The sequence below is a fragment of the Lutra lutra genome, chromosome 3, assembly GCF_902655055.1.
Source record: "Lutra lutra chromosome 3, mLutLut1.2, whole genome shotgun sequence".
Lineage (NCBI taxonomy): Eukaryota > Metazoa > Chordata > Mammalia > Carnivora > Mustelidae > Lutra > Lutra lutra.
In genome coordinates this window covers 11,761,936-11,789,339 of record NC_062280.1, presented here as the reverse complement: position 1 = coordinate 11,789,339, position 27,404 = coordinate 11,761,936, and the positions used below count along the sequence as shown (strand labels likewise).

Sequence of the window (27,404 nt, the reverse complement as noted above, 5' to 3'; positions counted from 1 at the left end):
ATCTACATGGTTCATTCACAGGGTTGTCGCCCCTCTCCTTATGAAAAGTCTCCCCTCTTGGGCTGTCACTGACATTGGACTGTCTTGGTTCTTTTCCTCTCTCCTTTTCTAATTCCGACTGCCAGTCTCTTGTCTCCTCAGTGACTTTCTTCCTTCTTCCAGACTCTGAGTATAGCCTTCCCGAGGTGCTGTCCTGTGCCCTCCTCTTTCTGCCTGGGCTTCCTCTTAGGGCCTAGTACATCAGGGCCTCCTGCAGTGGAGCAGATTATCTTTCACCATATGAGATGTGAGAGCTAGTCCTAGTAGCGCTATCCTGAAAACCGTAGGGTAGATGTCTATAGATTTGGGCTGGGCTGAGATCTGCTTGGATACACAGGACTAGATCAAATGATATCTCAAAATTTATACCTAGATGAGAATCCTGTGCTTAAGCCTTTGTGTTTTAACCTCAGAAAATCTTTGTCTGGCTTTAGCATTAAAGACGACCTTCAGGACTACTTCAATTAATATTAACAACAGGGTTTATGGCCCATTCACAACAATGGGGCTTATGGCCCATTTACAACAGGTGCAATTGAAGGTCTCATTTTGCAAAGCTGTGAAGTAGAATGAAAATACGTGGTATGATTTTATCAGATGATTTTTCTTTCCCACATCTATTTCATCACTATGCCTTGTTTATGCTTCCGATGTTGCAGTTGTCACTAGGAATTGTAATTTTGACTGTGAACTCCTTGAAAGCATGGACTGTACAAATTTGCATGTGTATCTGAATCAGCACATGGTTAGCATACAGTAGGTGCAAAACAAAATCTAATCAGCTGAATCAAAAAGAAAACTGATGTCATTAAGAAAAAATAGAATTATGTAACAAAAAAACTAGAAACTAGGTAAAAGGTAAAGGGGATAGTATAAGACTTTTTTTTAAATTTTTTATTTTTTATAAACATATAATATATTTTTATCCCCAGGGGTACAGGTCTCTGAATCGCCAGGTTTACACACTTCACAGCACTCACCTTAGCACATACCCTCCCCAATGTCCATAACCTCACCCCCCGCTCCCAACCCCCCTCTCCCCAGCAATCCTCAGTTTGTTTTGTGAGATTGAGAGTCACTTATGGTTTGTCTCCCTCCCAATCCCATCTTGTTTCATTTATTCTTCTCCTACCCCTTTAACCCCCCCATGTTGCATCTCTACTTCCTCATATCAGGGAGATCATATGATAGTTGTCTTTCTCCGATTGACTCATTTCGCTAAGCATGATACCCTCTAGTTCCATCCACGTCGTCGAAAATGGCAAGATTTCATTTCTTCTGATGGCTGCATAGTATTGCATTGTATATATATATATCACATCTTCTTTATCCATTCATCTGTTGATGGACATCTAGGTTCTTTCCATAGTTTGGCTATTGTAAACATTGCTGCTATAAACATTCGGGTGCACGTGCCCCAGTATAAGACATTTTTAAAAGTCTGAATTTGATTCATGACAAATTTCAAAGAATTGTCAGTGGATATCATGATAATTAGCTTTATGTTTTTCTATTTTTGTCATTTTCAGTGGATACCCCCGTCTTCCTGACTTCCTTTGTGATTGTTTTAAAACAAATCTGCAAATTCTTTGACACTTTTGTAATACAAAGGTGGAATCTAAGTACCCTTCCCATAGACATGGGCCAAACTTAGTGAGTCAGTTCTACCAAACAGAATGAGGGGAAGCAATCCTCTGACATTTCTGCAGGTGGACTAGGGGCAGTGACACGGCCTTCACCTTACTCTCTCTACTCTATACTCTTAGGAGATATGCCCCTGGGGGTCCGAGCTGCCATGTGAGGTGTTCAGATACCCTAAAGCTGCCATGATACAGAAAACAAGTGAAGAGAAATCCTCGAGGAGCCCACTTGTTCGAGCCATTGGCTTTGGAAACTTCCTAGCTGGGGCAGCAGGCTTGTGTGTGAAAAAGCCTTCAAAATGACCCGAGGCCCAGACACCATTCGCTGATGACCTCATGAGACCCCAAACCACCCAGCTGAGCCACTCCCAAATCCTTTAATCACAGAAGCACGAGAGGTAAGTGATTATTATTATTATTTTGGGGGGGATTTGCCATCCAGCAATCGATAACAAATACGCCCTCTCACTAAATTAACATCAGCCAGATTCACCCACTTAAATGCATCACACTTTTCAAAACATGTTAAGATTTACAAGTAAGAAATCTATTTATGCGCTTCTAAATTTTATTCCCATTTCTCCTATTGAATCGCAAAAGCCAAGACTCTTGCGCCAGCTTGAGGGGTATGAATATGAAAATTCACAACTCCCTGAAGCCTTTCCTGAGCTACCGAGAACGTCCCTTCATCCACTGCCTGGCTGAGGAAGAAGGGAGATGGAGAGGGACAAGGGCTACTGAGGGACCGTGGAAGTCATTAGCAGGTGATTGGAGTGCAGTGGCATCCCTGATACAAACAGAATGTCATTTTTTTAGGGCAAAGACATGTAGGCCTTTAAAGGGTTTAGTATATTGACTTTCCAGTGATGCAGATCATGGGCGATGACACTGTGACTCCCCTAGTATGAAGCCTCTCAGCTTCTGAAGCAGGAAGAATTATAAACAGATACAGTCAACCTTAAAAAGAAGGATGCTCTTATTTTCAGGACTTTGAGTTTTGTTAGCGGAGCTATATACTTTGACCTGAGCAGGGGGAGTTCTGTGCTTCTTTTAGGTACTTGGGTTGTTGGGTACTCTAGGTGGGACAAAAATAACACCTAGACCAAAAGATAAGAAAACCAACTAGCAAGGTCAGTTTAGCCAATATCGCCCCAGGTCCATGACCAACTGGAAGAGGATATCAACAAGGCCACTCAGGTAGGAGGAGGGGACAGAAGACATTTGAGGAACAATTCAATACTCTAGAGGATTCTAAAAGAATCTTGGCTTTGAAATGGACCTGGCATTCCTTAATGAAATTTATGAAATTTTTGGTCTGTTACGCTGTTGAACTTTAGCTTCTTATGATTTGACTCCTCCAAAATATATAATACTCTGTGTGGGGGTGTTCCTTCAAACTTCATGGGCTTGGCTGTAGTTAGGGCTCCTGTCTACATGTGGTTCCCTCTGCCTGGAATGCCCTTCCTGCAACCCTTACCTATAGCCTGCTTCCCCATGAGCATATACTTCTTGGGAAGGCTTCTAAGAACCCTTCTTCCTGCCACCAGAGTTGATCACCACGTCATTTGTAGTATCATCATGTCATCTGTAGCTCACACCTCTGTGAGATAATTTTCCATATTGTGTGGTCAGTATTTGTTCTGACATCATTCACTAGACTGTGAACTCCTGGAAGGCTAGCCATTAGTTGTTCCAGCTTCCCCTCCCATGGATCAAATATGGATGTTATTGTGTCTCTCTTGATTTCCTCAAGAGAGGAAGATTCCCAATCCCTCGGCAAGTAGTAGGTACTCTCCAAATAGGTTTCAGTAGCTTACCAATTGTGGAGAGACAAAGAGGCTTGTCCAGTGAATCTTTCTAGTATGCCTGGCAGGAGTCAGCTGGGATTAGTTAATACCTATCACCTGAGCAGGAGGGTCAATAGCCTGTTTCAACTTGGCATAAGTTCTCCAAGGGATATTGGTGCTGGACAACTGGTATACCTAGCACTCGTATGTGCTTCCCCTAATCAGCTAGTAACAAAACTTACATTGTTTTACTCCCCTTATATGCTTTCATGAGAACTCTACAAAAAGACCAGGAGAGGGGTTAGGTGCCTCTCCTGCAGCATACACATGGTATATCTGGCCATGGCCAGTCCAACCACTCCTCTTCCTGGGAAGCTTGAGAAAAGGGGTCTCATACATGTCTACAGACCCAGCCTATGTGTCTCAGTCTGTTCTGGGTGGTGATTATGCCATGTTTGACTGGACCCTTTGCCTAATACCAGGCCACTGCTCGGAAATCAAGTGATCCAGAGAAAATAAATGGATAGATAGATAGATAGATAACAAAGTTTCTGAGCTTGAGAAACAAGCATTTGGGATAAAAAGTTTAATTTTCTAACATCTTCATCAATGCTGTGATCACTCTCTTCTTTTCTAGATGCTTTCCTGAAGCAAAAAGCCAAAGAGGCAAATCCTATTAGTTTACCTGAACATGTTTCCTGCAACTTCCTTGTTATTTTGATTGAGTACTCCCTTGACTTCTGCTTTTGACCCCACACAAATCTGATTCTTGAATCCTGTTTTGCGCTCTGGAGGCTTGGTGAACTATGGAGTGCCGCCCGAGAACCTAGAGACCAGCAAGTTAACTGTAGTATAATGAACCCAGTGGAAGAGTGGAATGAACGCATAACAATAAATTATTTTATTGTTGATACCTGTAAATTTGTTGCCATTCCAATTAGACGAACTTTGGCTTCAGTATTCCACAGTCCAAGTTAAAACAATTAGGAGAATTTCTGTCTTTAAGTCAAAAATATGAATGTCTTTCTATGGCAAATATCTACCTCTTAATTTTCTGCAAATTGTTAAACAGATTGGTGGTGTGCTTGTTAGCTCAAAAAGGAAACAAGTAGGAAATATAGAACTCTCCCAGTATATAAAGCCATATAAGAATTATGCTTTCAGGTGAGACATTATGTTTTGTGTAATCACCATTAGAAATTTTAAATTCAAGTTGTGGTACTTGGCCAGGAAAACTAGTATAACAGCCTCAAGACCAGGCAAAAACTCATTCTTTCAACTTGGTATTAGTTTATAACAAGACATACTCATACAACAAAGACTTTCTAAAATTATATTTTATCATAAAATTCTCTAAAGCTTTCATAAAACATTGTTATTTCTCCCCAGATAACAAAGATATCTAGAAAAGTGATTCATCATGGTATGAAAGCACATGAGAGACAGGTAGGATAGTTGGTTCCCGGCTCTCCTAATCCTGTTCTTTTGTTATAAACTACATATTGCTTCACTGGCTATATGGCTTAATGAACAAAAGGTTCAGCAGAATCTGTGGACATCAAATGGCCTTCATGAAACAATGTCTTGATGAGTTAAGTAAAAATGAATCAGAAACACATGGACCCAACTTCCCTTGAAATATAAGAGGGCATACAAATCAAGGCAAAGAGCACTTAACAAACACTGGGTTTGGGTTTCCTGAACCTGAAATGTTAAAATAATTAGCAAGGACTTATTGAGACTGAAAAGTGATCAGTTCCAGTATTTCTATCTCAAAATTGAAATGAAGAGAGGCGGAAAGGGCCTAGAAGAGAAGGGAGTGGCCATGGGGCAGATGGAGACCTTTGAAAATTAGCTTTTCCCCAAAACCAGTTGTTTCCCAAAGCTCACAAATTTTGTTTTTATATATTCATTTTTCTTCTCTTTCGCTTTGATTTTCAGATTTCAGCTGAAGACCTACCTTAAAATGTTCTAAATGGTTCAGCACTAGTCTTTCTAGTCTCTTCTCAAAGGCAGGAAATGATGATATTTGGTAAGACAATGCTCTGCTCATTTTTCAGTTGGAGATAAATTTATATATTGGCCATTCAGGAAGTTTGGTTAAGTAATCAGGTTGAATTTATTTCCTAGTGAGCTGGACTTCTCAGCATTTCCCAAACCCAGGAAATAAACTCTTTCAGAAGGCACTGTAAAAAAGTTGTAAGAAAGAATTACTATGTACTAGAGTACAGATAGATTAAATAGATTGCAAATCTGGAGAAAATAACCCCCCAAACCTTTTTGCTAGAAACTAAGAGAAAGCAGTTTCCCTGGTTGATCCTACTGTATCTGGATTCTCAGAATCCCTTCTCTGGCCCTGGTCCTCTCCGTTCCTCCTCACAGAGGCCTCTGGGACCCAGCCTGCTTCCTCCATCCTTTGTGATTTTCCTCCCCACATTCAAGTCTGGCTGCAGAGCATGGAACAGTTTTCCACCACTATTCCAGAATACACATTATTTTTTTTAATGACCATAGAGCTTTTATTGATACTCATCACAGGAAACTGACCCAGGCAACAAAAATAATAACCCAAGGCAGGTTGCAGAGAGGACAGAGTCATCCCTGGTCTCTTGGCTCCAGACCTCCTCTGTCAACGGAGAGCTCAAATGCAGTGGTCCTGCCTGATCTCTGCAACCAGACCCCCCCCTTCTGAAGTTCATGGGTATCCTTCCTTTCAAGATGCCCCTGGGTCAAGCTTGAAAATAGGTTGTATTATTACTGTCTCCTTATATCAAGAAGGAACTGTCCATCTGTAGAGCCCTTTTGATTAGAGGATGCTTGTTCACTATTGCTGTGCATGGCTTAAAATTATCCTCTTTGGGTGCATTCCCATGTAACTCTTCCTGTTTATGAAAAATTAATTTTTTTAGCCATTTCAGACCTACCAGGGACAAACTTAATTTTTAAAAAATCATCAAAATAGGAAATACTTCACTTACTCATCATTATATGTTTGTGTCCATTAAGCTCAAAATGTCTGGGTACAGTGGATACAGTAGTCAATTTCATGATATAATCTGACTCTAACACATTGTGAAAGTATTCAGCAATGCCCAAGAGTCCTGGCTGAAGGGAGCAACTTTATTAATTCATTCAATGAGCACCGTCACGTTTCTTCCTCCAGGGTCTCTACTGATAATATTTTAGCACATGACAAAAAATGGCAACAGTCTTAGATTTGGGGAGCATCATTCATGTGCATAATGCAGTCTGACACTCCCTTCGATGCAAGACCTTCTTCCAGGCTTGAATTTGTTTCTTTTCCTACACCAAGAATAATAACTCTCTTCTATTGGAGCACCTATTAGGAGGTAAGCCCATGAGTTATGTTCTCTCAGTAATTATTGAACAACCCTATGAAAGAGGTAACGTGAACCATATTTAATGATTGAGCAAATTTAGACTTAGAGAAATTAAGTAATTTGCTCAATATTGAGCCATTGATAAAGTGGGAGACTTTGGATTTAAATTCAGATCTAGTGCAAAAGTATATTGTATTCACCACATTCCTCTCTCTTTTCTCAGTTGTTGTGTATAAAATGCATGAAACTTTCAAAGAAAGGTGATATATAAATCTGTTCTGGTGATAAAGGAATGAGGGCCAGGAAAACTAATCGTACTATTTTCTAAGTATACTATTATAGGTCCACAACATATTAGAGTGGTAGGGACATTTATGACCATTAAGTCTCACCTCATTTTTACATAACCAAGAACCCCCTAGAAATAGAAAGTTGTCTTCAGATTGGTACCTAAGGCCAAGGCTGCCATCATGGACCTCCCACTTCTCAAGCCACGGTGCTCTCCAATCCAAGTATCAGAAATCTGGTAAAACTAATCAAATTACAATCAAAAGAGAGAAAACTTCACCAAGGAAAAAACTCAGAAATCATCTCACTCCCGCCCCAAAGCTATCATGTCTAAGGTCATCATTGCCAAAACCAGGAATTCTAAGAAGACTCCTGAGTGTTTTGCATTGGGTACAAATGACTGTCCAGTCTTTGAATACACTATTTTTTTAATAGCTGGAGATCAAGCTAGAAGAAGGTAGGGTTGCAACGTCACAAACCGCCACAGGTACTAATGATACGGGCTCTCATTGCAGTAGCACTAGTTGAGTCCTTGTTTGGCATTTGAGTATGTAGTTGGTTTAGAATCCCAGTTCAGTAAACTTATAATAGGTTTACGATTGCTAAGAATCAGAGCTCTTTATCAGTCCTAAATGATCTCCCTGTATTTTCTTTTTCTGTTTGCCACGAGTCCTGGGAATTCAGCCTATTTTCCTATTTTAGTGTAAAAAAAAAAAAAATAGTGCAACCAGTTCTTTTTACTGAAGTCTTATTATATGCAAACACTGTCCTAAGTACTTTACATGTATTATTTCACTAATCTTTATGAAGTAGGTCCTCTATTATTTCCATTTTATACATAGGAAACTGAGACAGAGAGAGGTTGTTAAGTAACAGACTCAAGGTTAAACAGTTAGTAAGTGGTTGAGATGCTCTGCATTGTATGATTTTGGTTTCTCCCTCCAGAAAAAGGTCCTCCAATTCTCTCCTTTGTCCCAAAAGACATACATATATTATATGCCCCCTCCCATCATATTTTTAAAAAAATAAGATTTTGCTGGGAATTGCTGCTACAAAACAAAGAGTAACACAATATAAACACTGGTAAGTTACAAGGTTACAGAATTTTACAAAGTTCTTTTGATTGTGATTTGTGGTCTGTAGTTTATGACTGCCTGCTAACATAACAAATGGAAGCCCCAGTGGTCTTCTGTTCTTTTCTTTTCTTTCCCTGGGAATAGCAGTTTGTTACTCATCTGTGCCTTTTTTTCTTGCCTGAAGACGTTGGTAACAGAGGATGAACCAAAGGTGTACCTCGGTCCTATCCCATGGACTCATGTCTTCACTGAGACCCCCCAGACATCATGGAATGCCCATCACCAGATTTTTGGGTCCCACACAATGATCCCCTTTAGTGGAAGAAGAAGAAGAGGAGGGGGACGAAGAGGGGAGGAAGAAATGTCCTTAGCCTTAAAGCCTAATCAGCTTGTTTTTCTGTAGCATCTTACTGGTAAGGGTTGAGAATATAATGCGACATAATTTTTCTTTTATGGATTTATCACCTACCCTTGTGGAGACGGTAATGGGTAGATGCAATTAGGATCACATGGTACCTTGAGCCATTGAAATTCCCAATGGCAACAGCAAGATGTCGAACTTCTCATGTCCAGCCTATCCATTGTCCAGTGTTGATCTTTTTGGAAGCAGGCAGATACATTCCATGCAGAAGTGAGCACTGCCTTTTTATGATCTGGTATTATACTGATACTTCTATGTGTTTAGATGTAGATAAAATCCTAATTAAAATCAGAAAAACCAAAGAAGTCACTGTAATGGGAAGATGTATGTCTTGGCTCTGCCACTAATTAGTTTTGCGATTTTGGCAGATTCTTTCATTTCTCTGGGACTCAGTTTCCTAGTTTTTAAAGTGAGAGAAAAAAACTTTAACATTTCTGAGGTATCTTTTCCTTCTAGCATTCTCTGATTTATAGGAACCATGTGAACGAAAGAAGTCTTTTAGAAACTTGAAAATATAGTAGTATAGGGGAATGTATCTTCTGTTATTTTTAATTTTATCGGACTTTATTTGATTCTGAATATTAAAACAGAATTGAATATTTTTCAATTAGCTTCATATGTAGTACCAAACACATATTTAATTCACGAGGAAAAAAAGCTAAAAACTACTATGGGGGGGGGAGAAGTATTTCAGTTTTCTTAGACATTAAATGGCTCATTCAAAGCAACATTTTGATAAATTGTGTAAATGAGAGAGGAACATATGGATTAAATTTTCCTTGAAATACATACGCACTTAAAAATTAAGAAGAAAAAGTGCTTGGCAAAGCCCATTTGGGGTTCTGCCAAATGGGAAACATTTTAAAAATAGTTGAAAATGCAGTTCTATCTCAAAATGCTGCCATCTCCACCCATCCTTATTGATTATGTATTTTTAAATTGTGAATCACTCTCCTTGTATTTATTTTTGCAGTTTGTTTTATGCCCTGGGGGTTTGTTCAATTCTGCTACCTTTTTTTCCCCCCATAAACAGAGAGCAGAGTCCCTCAGCCACTGAAGAGCATATCACCGTTTCTGTCACCCCCTGGGAGCGTCCTGTTACTTGACTTCTGTGGAAGATTCAGTTTGATCTCTCCTGGAGTCACGACTGGCATTGATTCATATTGCTGTAATGAAAAATTCTAAGGAGCAAATAAAGGGGATTTGGTCTTTGAAGCTGTGTTATATGGTAAGTAACTTTCTAGTAAATCATGCTATCGCAGTGGAAAAGCTTTGAGGGAATACAAGTCCCGAATTTCATGATTATGTAGAATTCAAAACCAGAAAATCAGAACACACAGAAATCACATTCTTCTGGATGGACAGAAGAGTTGGCTTTGTTCATGGCTCCCATGGTAGAAATTGAAGAAGAGAAAATTATTTTCTCAAAAATTTTTAAAATCACACATTTCTGGTCAAGTTGGCAGCACTTCCTAGTTTTAAGGGACAAATTTACCTGAGTAAAATGACTCAGTGCAATTTGTGTAATTATTCCACAGCTAACTGCAGCCACACTGTGGAAGTCACACCTCCCCAGAAAAATATACAGACTTAGGTCATTAGGTCATCTTCCTGAGATCTGACATTCTAGGTGAGATTTTTCTCCCTTCTCCCTGCTTCTCTCTCCCCTTTTTTTTCTTATCTAACCCTTTTAATAAGAATGCTATTTTGTCATGAAAATATAAGAAAGCAAGAATATTTTCTTAGTGTTAAAATCTCAAACCCTAGGAGACGAGTCCATCAAATACAGCATTCTACCCAGGCTATGTCCATGGCAAGAATTAGATTTATTTTCGCAGGTTAGTAACAATATTTTATCCTTTGAAGCTGTTCTGTGGAACGGAAGAGTATATTTTTATTGTTGGGTTGTCCTTTTTTTTTTTTTTTTTAAAGATTTTATTTATTTATTTGACAGATCACAAGTAGGCAGAGAGGCAGGCAGAGAAAGAGGAAGGAAAGCAGGCTCCCTGCTGAGGAGAGAGCCCAATGTGGGGCTCCATCCCAGAACCCTGGGATCACAACCCGAGCCGGAAGCAGAGGCTTTAACCCACTGAGCCACCCAGGCGCCCTGAGTCCACAGTCTCTCATCGTTAGTCTCCCCCTATGATTTTCCCCAACTCACTTCTCCTCTCCATCTCCCAGTGTCCTCTGTATTATTCCTAATGCTCCACGACTAAGTGAAACCATGTGATAATTGACTCTCTCTGCTTCACTTATTTCACTCAGCATAATCTTCTCCAGTCCCATTCATGTTGATGCAAATGATAGTTATTCATCCTTTCTGATGGCTGAGTAATAGTCCATAGTATATATGGACCACATCTTCTTTATCCATTCATCCGTTGAAGGGCATCTTGGTTCCTTCCAGTTTGGTGACTGTGGCCATTGCTACTATGAACATTGGGGTACAGATGGCCCTTCTTTTCACCACACCTGTATCTTTGGGGTAAATACCTAGTAGTGTAATTGCAGGGTCTTAGAGAAGCTCGATTTTTTTTTAATTTTATTTTTTTATAAACATATATTTTTATCCCCAGGGGTACAGGTCTGCGAATCGCCAGGTTTACACACTTCACAGCACTCACCATAGCACATACCCTCCCCAATATCCATAACCCCACCCCCGCTCCCAACCCCCCTCCCCCCATCAACCCTCAGTTTGTTTTGTGAGATTAAGAGTCACTTATGGTTTGTTTCCCTCCCAATCCCATCTTGTTTCATTTACTCTTCTCCTACCCCCTTAACCCCCCATGTTGCATCTCCTCTCCCTCATATCAGAGAGATCATATGATAGTTGTCTTTCTCCGGTTGACTTATTTCGCTAAGCATGATACCCTCTAGTTCCATCCACGTCGTCGCAAATGGCAAGATTTCATTTCTTCTGATGGCTGCATAGTATTCCATTGTGTATATATACCACATCTTCTTTATCCATTCGTCTGTTGATGGACATCTAGGTTCTTTCCATAGTTTGGCTATTGTAGACATTGCTGCTATAAACATTCGGGTGAACGTGCCCCTTCGGATCACTACGTTTGTATCTTTAGGGTAAATACCCAGCAGTGCAATTGCTGGGTCATAGGGTAGTTCTATTTTCAACATTTTGAGGAACCTCCATGCTGTTTTCCAGAGTGGTTGCACCAGCTTGCATTCCCACCAAGAGTGTAGGAGGGTTCCCCTTTCTCCGCATCCTCGCCAGCATCTGTCATTTCCTGACTTGTTAATTTTAGCCATTCTGACTGATGTGAGGTGGTATCTCATTGTGGTTTTGATTTGTATTTCCCAGATGCCGAGTGATATGGAGCACTTTTTCATGTGTCTGTTGGCCATCTGGATGTCTTCTTTGCAGAAATGTCTGTTCATGTCCTCTGCCCATTTCTTGATTGGATTATTTGTTCTTTGGGTGTTGAGTTTGCTAAGTTCTTTATAGATTTTGGACACTAGCCCTTTATCTGATATGTCATTTGCAAATATCTTCTCCCATTCTGTCAGTTGTCTTTTGGTTTTGTTCACTGTTTCCTTTGCTGTGCAAAAGCTTTTGATCTTGATAAAATCCCAATAGTTCATTTTTGCCCTTGCTTCCCTTGCCTTTGGTGATGTTCCTAGGAAGATGTTGCTGCGGCTGAGGTCGAAGAGGTTGCTGCCTGTGTTCTCCTCAAGGATTTTGATGGATTCCTTTCTCACATTGAGATCCTTCATCCATTTTGAGTCTATTTTCGTGTGTGGTGTAAGGAAATGATCGAATTTCATTTTTCTGCATGTGGCTGTCCAATTTTCCCAACACCATTTATTGAAGAGGCTGTTTTTTTTCCACTGGACATTCTTTCCTGCTTTGTCGAAGATCAGTTGACCATAGAGTTGAGGGTCTATTTCTGGGCTCTCTATTCTGTTCCATTGACCTATGTGTCTGTTTTTATGCCAGTACCATGCTGTCTTGATGATGACAGCTTTGTAATAGAGCTTGAAGTCCGGAATTGTGATGCCACCAACTTTGGCTTTCTTTTTCAATATTCCTTTGGCTATTCGAGGTCTTTTCTGGTTCCATATAAATTTTAGGATTATTTGTTCCATTTCTTTGAAAAAAATGGATGGTACTTTGATAGGAATTGCATTAAATGTGTAGATTGCTTTAGGTAGCATAGACATTTTCACAATATTTATTCTTCCAATCCAGGAGCATGGAACATTTTTCCATTTCTTTGTGTCTTCCTCAATTTCTTTCATGAGTACTTTATAGTTTTCTGTGTATAGATTCTTAGTCTCTTTGGTTAGGTTTATTCCTAGGTATCTTATAGTTTTGGGTGCAATTGTAAATGGGATGGACTCCTTAATTTCTCTTTCTTCTGTCTTGTTGTTGGTGTAGAGAAATGCAACTGAATTCTGTGCATTGATTTTATATACTGACACTTTACTGAATTCCTGTACAAGTTCTAGCAGTTTTGGAGTGGAGTCTTTTGGGTTTTCCACATATAGTATCATATCATCTGCAAAGAGTGATAGTTTGACTTCTTCTTTGCCGATTTGGATGCCTTTAATTTCCTTTTGTTGTCTGATTGCTGAGGCTAGGACTTCTAGTACTATGTTGAATAGCATTGGTGATAACGGACATCCCTGTCGTGTTCCTGACCTTAGCGGAAAAGCTTTCAGTTTTTCTCCATTGAGAATGATATTTGCGGTGGGTTTTTCATAGATGGCTTTGATAATATTGAGGTATGTGCCGTCTAACCCTACACTTTGAAGAGTTTTGATCAGGAAGGGATGCTGTACTTTGTCAAATGCTTTTTGAGCATCTATGGAGAGTATCATATGGTTCTTGTTCTTTCTTTTATTAATGTGTTGTATCACATTGATTGATTTGCAGATGTTGAACCAACCTTGCAGCCCTGGAATAAATCCCACTTGGTCGTGGTGAATAATCCTTCTAATGTACTGTTGAATCCTATTGGCTAGTATTTTGGTGAGAATCTTTGCATCTGTGTTCATCAAGGATATTGGTCTGTAGTTCTCTTTTTTGATGGGATCCTTGTCTGGTTTTGGGATCAAGGTGATGCTGGCCTCATAAAATGAGTTTGGAAGTTTTCCTTCTATTTCTATTTTTTGGAACAGTTTCAGGAGAATAGGAATTAGTTCTTCTTTAAATGTTTGGTAGAATTCCCCCGGGAAGCCATCTGGCCCTGGGCTTTTGTTTGTTTGGAGATTTTTGATGACTGTTTCAATCTCCTTACTGGTTATGGGTCTGTTCAGGCTTCCTATTTCTTCCTGGTTCAGTTGTGGTAGTTTATATGTCTCTAAGAATGCATCCATTTCTTCCAGATTGTCAAATTTGTTGGTGTAGAGTTGCTCATAGTATGTTCTTATAATTGTCTGTATTTCTTTGGTGTTCGTTGTGATCTCTCCTCTTTCATTCATGATTTTATTTATTTGGGTCCTTTCTCTTTTCTTTTTGATAAGTCTGGCCAGGGGTTTATCAATCTTATTAATTCTTTCAAAGAACCAGCTCCTAGTTTCGTTGATTTGTTCTATTGTTTTTTTGGTTTCTATTTCATTGATTTCTGCTCTGATCTTTATGATTTCTCTTCTCCTGCCGGGTTTAGGGTTTCTTTCTTGTTCTTTCTCCAGCTCCTTTAGGTGTAGGGTTAGGTTGTATACCTGAGACCTTTCTTGTTTCTTGAGAAAGGCTTGTACCGCTATATATTTTCCTCTCAGGACTGCCTTTGTTGTGTCCCACAGATTCTGAACCGTTGTGTTTTCATTATCATTTGTTTCCATGAATTTTTTCAATTCTTCTTTAATTTCCTGGTTGACCCATTCATTCTTTAGAAGGATGCTGTTTAGTCTCCATGTATTTGGGTTCTTTCCAAATTTCCTCTTGTGATTGAGTTCTAGCTTCAGAGCATTGTGGTCTGAAAATATGCAGGGAATGATCCCAATCTTTTGATACCGGTTGAGACTTGATTTAGGACCAAGAATGTGATCTATTCTGGAGAACGTTCCATGTGCACTAGAGAAGAATGTGTATTCTGTTGCTTTGGGATGAAATGTTCTGAATATATCTGTGATGTCCATCTGGTCCAGTGTGTCATTTAAGGCCTTGATTTCCTTGTTGATCTTTTGCTTGGATGATCTGTCCATTTCAGTGAGGGGAGTGTTAAAATCCCCTACTATTATTGTATTATTGTCAATGTGTTTCTTTGATTTTGTTATTAATTGGTTTATATAGTTGGCTGCTCCCACGTTAGGGGCATAGATATTTAAAATTGTTAGATCTTCTTGTTGGACAGTTCCTTTGAGTATGATATAGTGTCCTTCCTCATCTCTTATTATAGTCTTTGGCTTAAAATCTAATTGATCTGATATAAGGATTGCCACTCCTGCTTTCTTCTGATGTCCATTAGCATGGTAAATTCTTTTCCACCCCTTCACTTTAAACCTGGAGGTGTCTTCGGGTTTAAGATGAGTTTCTTGTAGGCAACATATAGATGGGTTTTGTTTTTTTATCCATTCTGATACCCTGTGTCTTTTGATTGGGGCATTTAGCCCATTAACATTCAGGGTAAGTATTGAGAGATATGAATTTAGTGCCATTGTATTGCCTGTAAGGTGACTGTTATTGTATATTGTCTCTGTTTCTTTCTGATCTACTACTTTTAGGGTCTCTCTTTGCTTAGAGGACCCCTTTCAATATTTCCTGTAGAGCTGGTTTGGTATTTGCAAATTCTTTCAGTTTTTGTTTGTCCTGGAAGCTTTTAATCTCTCCTTCTATTTTCAATGATAGCCTAGCTGGATATAGTATCCTTGGCTGCATGTTTTTCTCGTTTAGTACTCTGAATATATCATGCCAGCTCTTTCTGGCCTGCCAGGTCTCTGTGGATAAGTCTGCTGCCAATCTAATATTTTTACCATTATACATTACAGACTTCTTTTCCTGGGCTGCTTTCAGGATCTTCTCTTTGTCACTAAGACTTGTCAATTTTACTATTAGGTGACGGGGTGTGGACCTATTCTTATTGATTTTGAGGGGGGTTCTCTGAACCTCCTGGATTTTGATGCTTGTTCCCTTTGCCATATTGGGGAAATTCTCTCCAATAATTCTCTCCAACATACCTTCTGCTCCCCTCTCTGTTTCCTCTTCTTCTGGAATCCCAATTATTCTAATGTTGTTTCATCTTATGGTGTCACTTATCTCTCAACTTCTCCCCTCTTGGTCCAGTAGCTGTTTGTCCCTCTTTTGCTCAGCTTCTTTATTCTCTGTCATTTGGTCTTCTATATCGCTAATTCTTTCTTCTGCCTCATTTATCCTAGCAGTGAGAGCCTCCATTTTTGATTGCACCTCATTAATAGCTTTTTTTGATTTCAAGTTGGTTAGATTTTAGTTCTTTTATTTCTCCAGAAAGGGCTTTTATATCTCCCGAGAGGGTTGCTTTAATATCTTCCATGCCTTTTTCAAGCCCGGCTAGAACCTTGAGAATCATCATTCTGAACTCTATATCAGACATGTTACCAATGTCTGTATTGATTAGGTCCCTAGCCTTTGGTACTGCTTCTTGTTCTTTTTTTTGTTGTGAATTTTTCCGCCTTGTCATTTTGTCCAGATAAGAGTATATGAAGGAGCAAGAACTAAAAGGGTGGCAACAACCCCAGGAAAATATGCTTTAGCCAAATCAGAAGAGATCCCAAATCGTGAGGGGGGAGAAAGGGGATAAAAAGGGCTTCAGAAAGAAAAAAAAAAAAAAGAAACTATTAGAAAAAGAAAGCCGATAAAGAAAAAATATAAAAAGGAAAAATATATATATATATTAGGTAAACTATTTAAAAAACGTTAAAAAAGAAAACGGTAAAAGTTAAAAAAATTTAGCAGAAGAAGAGAAAAAAAAATTGAAAAAGAAAAAAAAATTAAATTAACTAAAGAATCATGGGGAGAAAGCCATAAGTTCCGTGCTTTGCTTTCTTCTCCTCTGGAATTCGGCCGCTCTCCTTGGTATTGAAACTGCACTCCTGGGTAGGTGAACTTGGTCCTGGCTGGGTTTCCCCTTGATCTTCTGGGGGAGGGGCCTGTTGTAGTGATTCTCAAGCGTCTTTGCCCCAGGCGGAGTTGCACCGCCCTTACCTGGGGCCGGGCTGAGTAATCTGCTCGGGTTTGCTGGGTTTGCTTTCGGGAGCTTTTGTTCCTTGAGCGCTTTCCATAGAGTTCTGGAAGACCGGAATGAAGATGGCGGCCTCCCGGTCTCCGGCCCGGAGGAGCCGAGAGCCCGGGGCTCCACTCCTCAGTGCGCCCCCAGAGAACAGCACCCAATGACTCCCGTCACCCTGGCCTCCGGCCGCGCTCCGAGCTGACCGAGCCTGCGACCGGTTCAAGGCAACCCCTAGCTGAGAGTCACTCCTCGGCTCTGTCTCTGTAGCCGGCTTCCCCGTTCTAATACCGGTAAGCTCTGCGACACTCAGACACCCCCGATCCTTCTGCGACCCTGCGGGACCTGAGGCCGCACTGACCCCGCCTGGGCTTCACCCCAGTTAATCCTGTGGAGCGATGTCCCTCGGCGGAACAGACTTTTAAAAGTCCCGATTTTGTGCTCCGTTGCTCTGCCGCTCGCCGGGAGCCGGCCCCTCCCCCCGCGGTCTATCTTCCCGTCGCTTTGGATTCACTTCTCCGCCAGTCCTACCTTTCAGATAGTGGTTGATTTTCTGTTTCTAGAATTGCTGTTCTTCTTTTCTTCAATCTCCCGTTGGATTTGTAGGTGTTTGCAATCTTTAGATAAGCTATCTAGCTGATCTCCCGCTACCTGAAGTAGTCTCAGCTGCTACTTCTCCGCCATCTTGACTCCTCCCTGGGTTGTCCTTTTTATTCGTAGTATCAAAATGCTATATGTTATTTTTGATAATTATTTTTTCAATGAATTCCTTATGACTTAAATAGAAACTTTCCTCGCTGGGCTTATATATTTTATCCACACAAAATTGCAAATAGATCTTGTACAGTTTCATGAGCTCTGAAATAAAAAATGTAGGCAATTTTATCTAACAGTTCAGTAACAGAACTGAAGACCTAGGTGACACCCTTGTAACTCCCCATGTCTTGGTTTATGTTTAAAGGGCCATTCAACACAACAGAGTATGTTTGAAATATAAAAGAAGTAATTTTGAAATGCTTTGTTCCATTTAACTTGGCGAATGTTATAAATAATGATTTTTGCTCTCTGGTAACCCAAACATTTTAAATATATATTATTCTATTCTTTAGCTTATTTGTTCAAAATGTAGTGGTCAATTCAGAAAATCTAAAAAAGAGAAAAGGTAATTATTTGACTAATGGGATTATGGACAATTATTTCAGTTTATGAATAAAGGAAGGCAGGTACTTACATGCCTTCCTCAATGTAAGGTGTTGATTTGTCATACTTAGGTCAGACCTAAGTATATCCTCACAGTCGGGAAACTTCAATTATCATCATAGTTCCTTGGTTACTAAAAGAAATTACTTTTTCAGAATATCACTTTCTTGAGGTATCATTTACCTACAATGAAATGCACCTATTATAAGTGTACATTTAGACGAGATTTGAGAAATGCGTACATCTATGGAACCACTATCACCACAATCAAGTTGTAGGATATTTATATCATCCCCGGAATTTCCTTTGTTTTCCTTTTCAGTCCATTTCCTCCCTTGGAGGCCCTGGCAAACCCTTCTTTACTTTATACCATAATAGACTAGTTTTTCTTGTTTTAAAATTTGGTATAAATTCATTTATATAGTATGTATTTTTTTGGTGTCTCTGTTCTTTTACACAGCATCATATTTTTGAGAGCCATCCATGTTGCATTATCCATAGTTTATTCCTTTTTATTGCTGAGTAGTTTCCATTTTATGACATATCACGATCTGTTTGTCCATGTACATTTAAGTTGTGTCCACCTTTTGGCCACTAAGAGTAAAGCTGCTGTGAACATTTATGTACAAGTTTTTGTATTGACATGTTTTATTTCTCTTGGGTAACCATCTAGGAGTAAAATTGATGGGTTGTATGATAAATGTGTTTTACTCCTTAAGAAACTGCCAAAATGTTTTTCCAAATTGGTTGAGCCATTTTATACTCCCATAATAGTGTGTATAAGTTCTGTCACATCCTAATGTTTAGTAATATTTTTATTTTTAATATTAGCCACTCTTATAGGTGTGTAATGGTATCTCATTGAGATTTAAATTTGCATTTTCTGGATGACTAATGATGTTGAGTGTCTTTTCATGTGTTTACTGGCCATTTGTATGTTTTCTTTTTTAAAGATTTTATTTATTTATTTAACAGACAGAGATCACAAGTAGGCAGAGAGGCAGGCAGAGAGAGAGGGGGAAGCAGGCTCCCTGCCGAGCAGAGAGCCTGATGCAGGGCTTGATCCCAGGACCCTGGGATCATGACCTGAGCCGAAGGCAGAGGCTTAACCCACTGAGCCACCCAGGCGCCCCTGTAAATTTTATTTTATGAGGTGTCTGTTTAAATCTTTCGTCCTCTCCAAATTGAGTTATTTGTCTTCATGAGTTGTAGGAGTTCTTTACATACCCTGAATAAAAGTCCTTTGTGAGAAATATGCACTGCTAATTATTTCAAAAACTTTTTTGGCAACATCATATTAGGGAATACCATATCCTGGCAATACTATATCAGTTTATCTTATTTAAAATATTTTTCTTCAACAACAAAAACAACAAACAACCCAGTTCAAAAATAGGCTGAAGACTTGAATAAGTATTTCCTGGAAGAAAAAACATAAATGGCCAATTAACATGTGAAAAGATGCTTAACATGCCTAATCATTAGGGAAATACAAATGAAAACCAAAGTGAGATACTACTTCACAACCATTAGAACAGCTATTATAATCAAGAAACAACCAACCAGCCAATCAAAAACCTACAGGTTTTGTCCAGGATGTGGAGCAATTGGAACCCTTGTGCATTGCTTCTGAGAATATGAAATGGTGCATCTTTGATAGAAAACAATATGTTGATTCTTCACAAAATTCAACATAGAATTACCATATGATTCAACATTTTCACTTCTAGGTATACACACTAAAGGATTAAAAGCAGGGTCTTGAACAGATATTTTACACCATTGTGTGTAGTAACATTATTCACAATGCTAAAAAGGTGGAAACAACCCAGATGTCTATGGGCAGATGAATGCTTAAAGAAAATATAACAATATATACATGTAATGAGATATTATTCAGCCTTTAAGAGGAGCAGAATTCTTATACATGTAGCAACATGGATGAACCTTAAACATATTATGCTAGGTGGATAAACCAGACACAGAAAGACAAATATTGTATGATTCCTCTAAAGTGAAGGACCTGGAGTAGTCAAATTCATAGAGACAGAAAGTAGAATTGTGGTTATGAGGAGCTAGTTATTATCAGGTTAACATAGGATGTTATAAATATAAATGCAAACCTCATGGTAAATGTGAAGGAATATCTGTAGTAAGTACACAAAAGATTATGATAAAGGAGTCATAGCATGCTGCCATAAAAAGTCATCAAATCACAAAGGAAGACAACAAGAGAGGCAGCAAGGGACAAAGGAGCTATAAAACAGTCGAAAACAATTAACAAAATGGCAACAGTAAGTCCTTACCTACCAATAATTACTTTAAATATGAATGGATTAAATTCTCCTATCAAAAGACATAGAATGGCTGAGTGGATAAAAAACACAAGACCTAACAAAATGCAGCCTACCAGAGACTCACTTTAATTTTAAGGACAGACAGACTTTAGAGTGAAGGGATTAAAAAAAGTATTTTAAGCAAAATGTGGTCAAAAGAAAGCAGAATAACTATACTTATATCAGACAAATGAGATGTAAAGCTAAAAATGGTCAAAGAGACAAAGAAAGTTATTATATAGTGTGAAAGCAGTCAATTCATCAAGAAGATAAAACAACTATAAATATTTGTGCATTCAACATCAGAGCACTTAAATACATAAAGCAAATACTAACAACTAAAACGAGAAGTAAACCGCAATATAATAATCACTGGGGACTTTAATAACCCACTCCCAACAATGGATAGATCATTCGGACAGAGAATCAAGAAGGGAAAAGCAGATGTGAACAACACTGTAGACCAAATGAACCTCATAGATATATATATAGAACATTCTCTCCAACAGTAGTAGTGAATTCTACCAAACATTTAGGAAATAACTAATGCTAATTCTATATAACTCATCTATAAGCCCAGCATTACCACAATACTAATGCCAGTCTTATTTGGATACTTGATTCATAACAAAAGTAGCACTAGAGAACAATAGGGAAAGGATGGTCTTTTAAATAAATGATCATAGTTCATTTGTTTATGTGGAAATAAATGAACCCTGATATCTACCTCTCACAATTTAGTATTTTGATTACTCATCTAAATGTGAAAGGTAAAGCAATAAATCTTCTAGAAGGCAATATAGGAGAATAGAAGACATCTTCATGGATTTGAGACAAAGATTTCTGAAATAGGACACAAGAAGTACTGACCATAAAGGAAAAGATCCTAAATTGAACTACATTAAAATTAAGAATTCCTTTTGTCAAAAGAAACCAAGAAAGGAGTAAGACAAATCATGAGTGGGGTTAGGTGTTTGCATATATATAAACAAAAAAGGACTTAAACAAAAAACTATGAATTAAAAAAAAAAGAAGTTACCATCTAATAGAAAATGGGCATAAACGTCAACAGGCTCTGCGCAAAGAAGATATCCAAATGGACAATAATATACGAAAAGGAGCTTGACTGCATTAGTCATCAGGGGAATGAATGCAAATTAAAGTCACAATGAGAAATTGCTGTGAACCCAGCAGAATGATTACAATGAAAAAAAAAAAAAGACAACACTAAGTATTGTTAAAGATCTGAAACAACTGAGACATTCCTCCATCAGTGGTAGCAGTGTAAACTGATACAATCACTTTGGAATATTTTTTTGGCAATGTCTACTAAAGCTGACAACTTTCCTATCAGTACAGCACTCTTAAATATATACTCCAAAGAAATGCACACATGTGCACCAAAAGACATGGCAAGAATGTTTATAGCAGCATTACTCATAATAATGAAAACCTGAAAACCAAAAGCCCATAAATACTAGAATGAGTAAATTCAGCGTGAAATACTTTTACAATGGATCACTATACAGCAAAGAGAATGAACAAATCATCCATGCATACAGCATAAGCAGGGCCTGTCCAGTTCAGTCAGTAGAGCACATGACTCTTGATCTTGGGGTTGTGAGTTCAAGCCCCATGTTGGGTGTGGAGATTACTTAAAAATAAAATCTTAAAAAAGTACATACAACATAAATCTTACAACCATAATACTGACTAAAATAAGAAAGAGACAAAATAACTTATACTGTATGATTCTTTTTCCATGAAATAGGTAACACTTCCCTGTGGCGTCAGTAGTCAGTTTTAGAGAGACGGTTGGCACAAGGGGGCTTTCAGGAGAGCTTATAATACTCTTTCTTTATCAGAGTACCAGATGTATTTACTATGAAAATTAGTTGAACTATATATGCTTTATGATTTGAGTACTTCTCTCTATGCTATATTTCAATAAAAATGTTTATCAAACATCATGTCACTCCAGCCGCACTATTGCTATATGGCACATTATAAGAATAAAATGAGCTTAGTGCATGTTAACATATTTTTTCTTGGAATGTGTACACATTACCTGTGGAGTCTTACTCATCATATCTAGGCAGAGACTTTCAGAATAGGGGTATGACATCAAGAGCTGAAATGTGGAAAACCGGTTACTCTCAAACCAACCCTCACCTGACCTAAGCCAGGACCCACTGGGCATCCTTTGCAGCCGGGCCATGCTGTCTTGCAGCAGACTCCATCCATCAGCTTTTTCCAGATCACCACGAGATCGCTGCCCCCGTGATAATGGATTACCCTTCCAGCGAGGTCAGAAATGGCCATGCTTTACCATCCACCAGATACACCGAGTGCATTTTTACTCCAAGTCTTGCTCATGCTGTCATTTCCTTCCTATCAAGAATAACTTTAGGGGCGCCTGGGTGGCTCAGTGGGTTAAAGGCTCTGCCTTCGGCTCAGGTCATGATCCCAGAGTCCTGGGATGGAGCCCCGCATCAGGCTCTCTGCTCAGCAGGGAGCCTGCGTCCTCCTCTCTCTCTCTTTCTCTCTCTGCCTACTTGTGATCTCTGTCTGTCAAATAAATAAAATAAAATCTTCCAAAAAATTTTTCTTAAAAAAAAAAAAAAAAGAATAACTTTATATGAGCCAGAATTCCAGCAGCAGGGTCAGCATGTAATCTGTGGGGCCCAGTGAAAAAAAGAAAATGCAGAGCCTCTTGTTCAACAGTATTACGAATCCCAAGACAGAATACAGCAGAAGAGTAAACCAACTGTGGACCTTTCTAGAGCGTGGGGCTCGATATCATTGCACAGGTTGCATGCTCATGAAGCTGGCCTTGACTGGCAGGGAACAGACAGCATGTCCACCTGGAATTTTGAAGTAACTTTTTAATTGAGGGATCATTCACAGAGATGTGTGTGCAGTCAAGGGACCCAAAAATGAATATTGAAACATACAGGCATGAACTGGAAAAAGTATCAAACTTTTGCTCCCCCATGCCTGAAGGGGCAAGGGAGGATAAGGGGCAGAAGCTAGGTTAGAGCTAAAGCCATGGAAAAGCAGCCACCCCAAAGCAGTGGTGGCCATAGAGGAACAGAACTGCTGTCAGAATTGTGGCAACACACTGAGGGGCTTGGGAAAGTAACCTACTAGCTCTGCTTTCCCACCGCCAATGTCCATGTGGTACGTCTTCTATGGCTGAGTCTACCCAGCAGCCAGAGGGCAAGGGAGCCTGAGTCATATGATTCCTGGACAGCTTCCTGGACACCTAAACAGGATGAGGAAAAGTGCAGAATAAATCTGGGAACAAATGTATTAACCAACACTGTTTTCAACTGTTCACATATTTTCCATCCTTTAGAAGAGTTCTCACAGACCTCGGGGATACTTTGGAGTCACCTGGAGAACTTTAAAAACTATCGTCACTCAAGTCCCAGTTCCTCAATATTTCAGATTCTGACTCAGCTGATCTGGCGTACGGCCTGGGCATCGGGATATTTCTACTGGGCAACCGAGTTTGAGCTCTCGAGCAAGATTTCTCATTCTCAGTTTTAGCACCTACTGGCATTCGGGGCCAGAGATTTCTTTGTTGTGGGGCGGTCCTGTATATCGTGGAATGTTTGGCTGCATCGCTCCCCAGCCTCTATTGACCAGATGCCAGTACTGGCACCCAGTTATAACAACCCCAAATGCCTGCAGACACTGCCACATGTCCCCTGGGTGGGGGGGGCCACATCATTTCCTGCACCCTGTTTGAAAACCACTGCTTGGGACACCTGGGTGGCTCAGTTTGTTAAGCGTCTCCTTTTGGCTCAGGTCATGATCCCAGGGTCCCAGGATCAAGCCCCGCATAAGGCTCCTTGCTCAGTGGGGAGCCTGCTTCTCCCTCTGCCTGCCGTTCCCCCCACCCCGTGCTTGTGTTCTCTCTCTCTGAGAAATAAATAAATAATATCTTGAAAGAAAGAAAGGAAGAAAGAGAGAGAGAAAGAAATGCCAACACTGGAAAACCACTGCATTAGTGTGGTCCGGAGCTGGGAGCATCAGCATAGCAGCTTGTACCTATAAGCTTATGCCCTTTCTTTGAATTTCCAGGGTACTATTTTCTGTGTTCCTCATATTAACACTTAATCATCTGTTTCTTACTTAATCGGTAACTTTATCACTGGATTATTTTCAGCCAGTCTTTTCTCTTTCATAAAATGGTATGCTCTTGTACAGTATACTATCTGTCCAATCTGCCTCACAAAAGTTATATGGCTTGGGATGAGTTTCTTCATCTGAAAAATGGAGATAATGGGAATTTCTGAATCTCACTGCCTCTCTGTCTGCTTCTTTAATGTCTGTTTTTGCTCCTAAAATGTAGGCTTCTTTTTGAGAGCAAGGACTATGCCGTTCACATCCACTCTCGTTCACCCAGGACCTATCGCAGGACCTAAACTTAACAGAACTTGATGAATATTTGCTGAGTGATGTAGGAATGAGTGCATTTCATCCTGGAGAAGAAAAGGCTGTTAAGATGCCTTTCTTAGGCATCTCATTGCCAAAGTTAAAAATCCTAACATTCAGAAGTTTGTTTGGTTTACCTAAATCTTTTTTCCCCAGCAAATTCAATTTCTACTTATTTGGGCCTTAATGGAGATATGGAAAACCTGATCTGCTCGTTAGCACTTTATGCACTTGAAAACTTATTATATTAGGACAATCTGAAATTTTATTTGGCTGAAATAAATAGTCCTTACTAGAAACTATTTTCTCTTCCGGTTTTCCATGTTGGCAATTTTATCAGAACGATAAATAGGGAGAAAAAAATGTAGCACTAGACATAATTGAATAGAGAACAATAAGCACTTAGGATTTGTAACTAACAGGGTATGTGGTAGGCTGTCTGGTCAAATGTTGCTAGGAAAACATTATCTGGGAAGACTTTAATGGGAAGAAGACAACTCCCAAAAAAGGCTCAAGTTCATAATTGAGAAGTTAAATAAGAGCTTTTTAATAGTCCACAAAAATACTCCAACACAACATATTCCTATTTCAGGCTTCTCTTGAATTATGTCGTGTTCCAAGGATGGTGGAGGACATGCTTGCTTACAGTTTTGTAGGCAGTTCATGGTCTACTTCCATTCTGCCAAATACTTACCACAGCTTCATTCTGAGAACCATAGTGCCATAGGGACAGAGTCTAATGGAGGCTCCTATATTCAGACAGACCTATATACTAAACCAACTCTCCCAGTTTTTGGTTTTTTGTTGTTGTTTGAGTTTCTGGGTAAGAATTGGAGAACTGGTTTCTGTACCTTCCTTAGGTATTCCACTGCCTATGGTAAAAACCCTAACATTCAGAAAGTTCTTTTTGTATTTTTCACCTAGAGCTTTTTTTTGTGTAGCTAAAGTCAGTTTCTACTTATTTTGGCCTTAGTAGAGATACAGAAAATTTGATCTGCACATTAGCACTTTATGCATTGCTATATTAGGACACTCTGAAATTTTATTTGGCTGAAATAAATAGAAACTAATTCCACTGACTTCTCCTCGGATACCCTATTACCCAACCCGCAAATCATCTTTTTTATATCCTTTTAGGCCTCTTTAACCTTGCCATACCCTTCTAAGTTGTGCTTCTAAAACTGAAGTACAATTGTTTAATAAAGTTTCATACAATTGCTTATTAAAGACTTCAGGAGAAAGAGATGGTTTGTATTCTTAAAGCTCTCCTATATTGCCCTTTACTCAGACCACTCAGAATCAATATGATTTTTTTTCTTTCCACTGGTTTGAAAACTCAATTAAAATTGGACATTTAACTTCCAATTAAAAATGGTGGACTGAGCATGGATAACTATCTCTTTACCCTCCAAAGTTTCCTTTGAAATGACAGTAATTTTTTTTTGTTTTGTTTTGTTTTTTTTTGGGCTTTTTTGTTTTGTTTTGTTTTTAAATAAAAGCAGAACCATGTTGGAAACCATCTGTTGGTCAAAAATGTTGAAGAATTCCTAGAATACAAAAAACATATGTGATCAGAATAGAAAGAAAGAGCTGAAGAAACCGTAACCCAAAATATCAGAAATAAGTAAGGGACATCTCTAGGAGCTCCAGAAAGGCCCCATGTTTGAAGTCACTAAATGTAAATAGTAAGTTAGGTCAGTTACCAGGTTAATTCTCTGAAAGAGCATCTCTGTCCCACTCGCACCATAGTGTCTGGCAGTAGGAACTTTTGCCCTTAAGATAAAGCCAGAATATTATACTCCAAAGGAAGTGTGTGATTTATACCCAAAGCTTTGTAGTGAGGGCTTGGGGAGTAGCTGAGAAAGAGTCACAGGGTAAGTTGAGTATCTTCAGAATATACAACAAATATGAAGAGGGTGTGTTACTGGGTCATCACCATTTCACTCTGGGACCTAGGCTGATGACTCCACTGCATGGAACACTTTCCTTTGCCATGGTGGTGGGAAAGGGGAGAGTTCTGGAGGTTCTCAGAACAAACCCTCTGGTCTGGGGGGGACGCATATCCCTCCACTCACAGCTCATTGGCCAGAATTAGTCACGTGGCCCCATTCAAGCTCAAGTGGTCCAAGAAGTGCCATTTTACCAAGTGCTGAGAAGGGAAAAGCACCCTAAATACTTTGTGGGCAGGACTCATGATTACTCTACCACCTGAAAGGAATAAGGATCAGATGATCAACGGAATTTTCATCATCAACACTTTGTGCTAGATAACACTGAAGCAATGTCTTCAAATTATAAGAAAAGAAATGAATGCTTCACATTCTGTTCCCACAACTGAACTACTAATTAAATGTGAGGACATGCAGGAATTCCAAAAACATACTGCCCATTAACTAGTTCTGAAAAAAATTTCTTTTATGCTTGAATACAAGGAGTCTCTAAGCTACAGGTACCATTTACATTGGAGTAGGTCAGGTGCTTAAACTGTAATGCTCTTCAGCAAAAGATATGAGAAAAGAGTCCTGAAATATGAAAGAATTTGGGCTCAAGTATTTGATGACTCCCTTTCCTTTAATGGATTGTTTTGTACAAAAACAAAAGTCTTGCCTTATTCAGGATATATGGTACTAGAGAATAAAATTCTAGTAATTCAAAATATTAATAG

At 39.2% G+C, this 27,404-nt stretch overlaps 1 long non-coding RNA gene across 1 annotated transcript; it reads left to right on the top strand.

Moving 5' to 3' along the window:
- Positions 1-5,412: 5,412 nt before the first annotated feature.
- LOC125095931 (uncharacterized) lies at positions 5,413-10,370 on the top strand. Its single transcript, XR_007126010.1, has 5 exons — positions 5,413-5,498; positions 6,630-6,816; positions 9,626-9,820; positions 10,131-10,222; positions 10,360-10,370. It is a non-coding gene; the product is annotated as an uncharacterized LOC125095931 (long non-coding RNA).
- Positions 10,371-27,404: the final 17,034 nt, after the last annotated feature.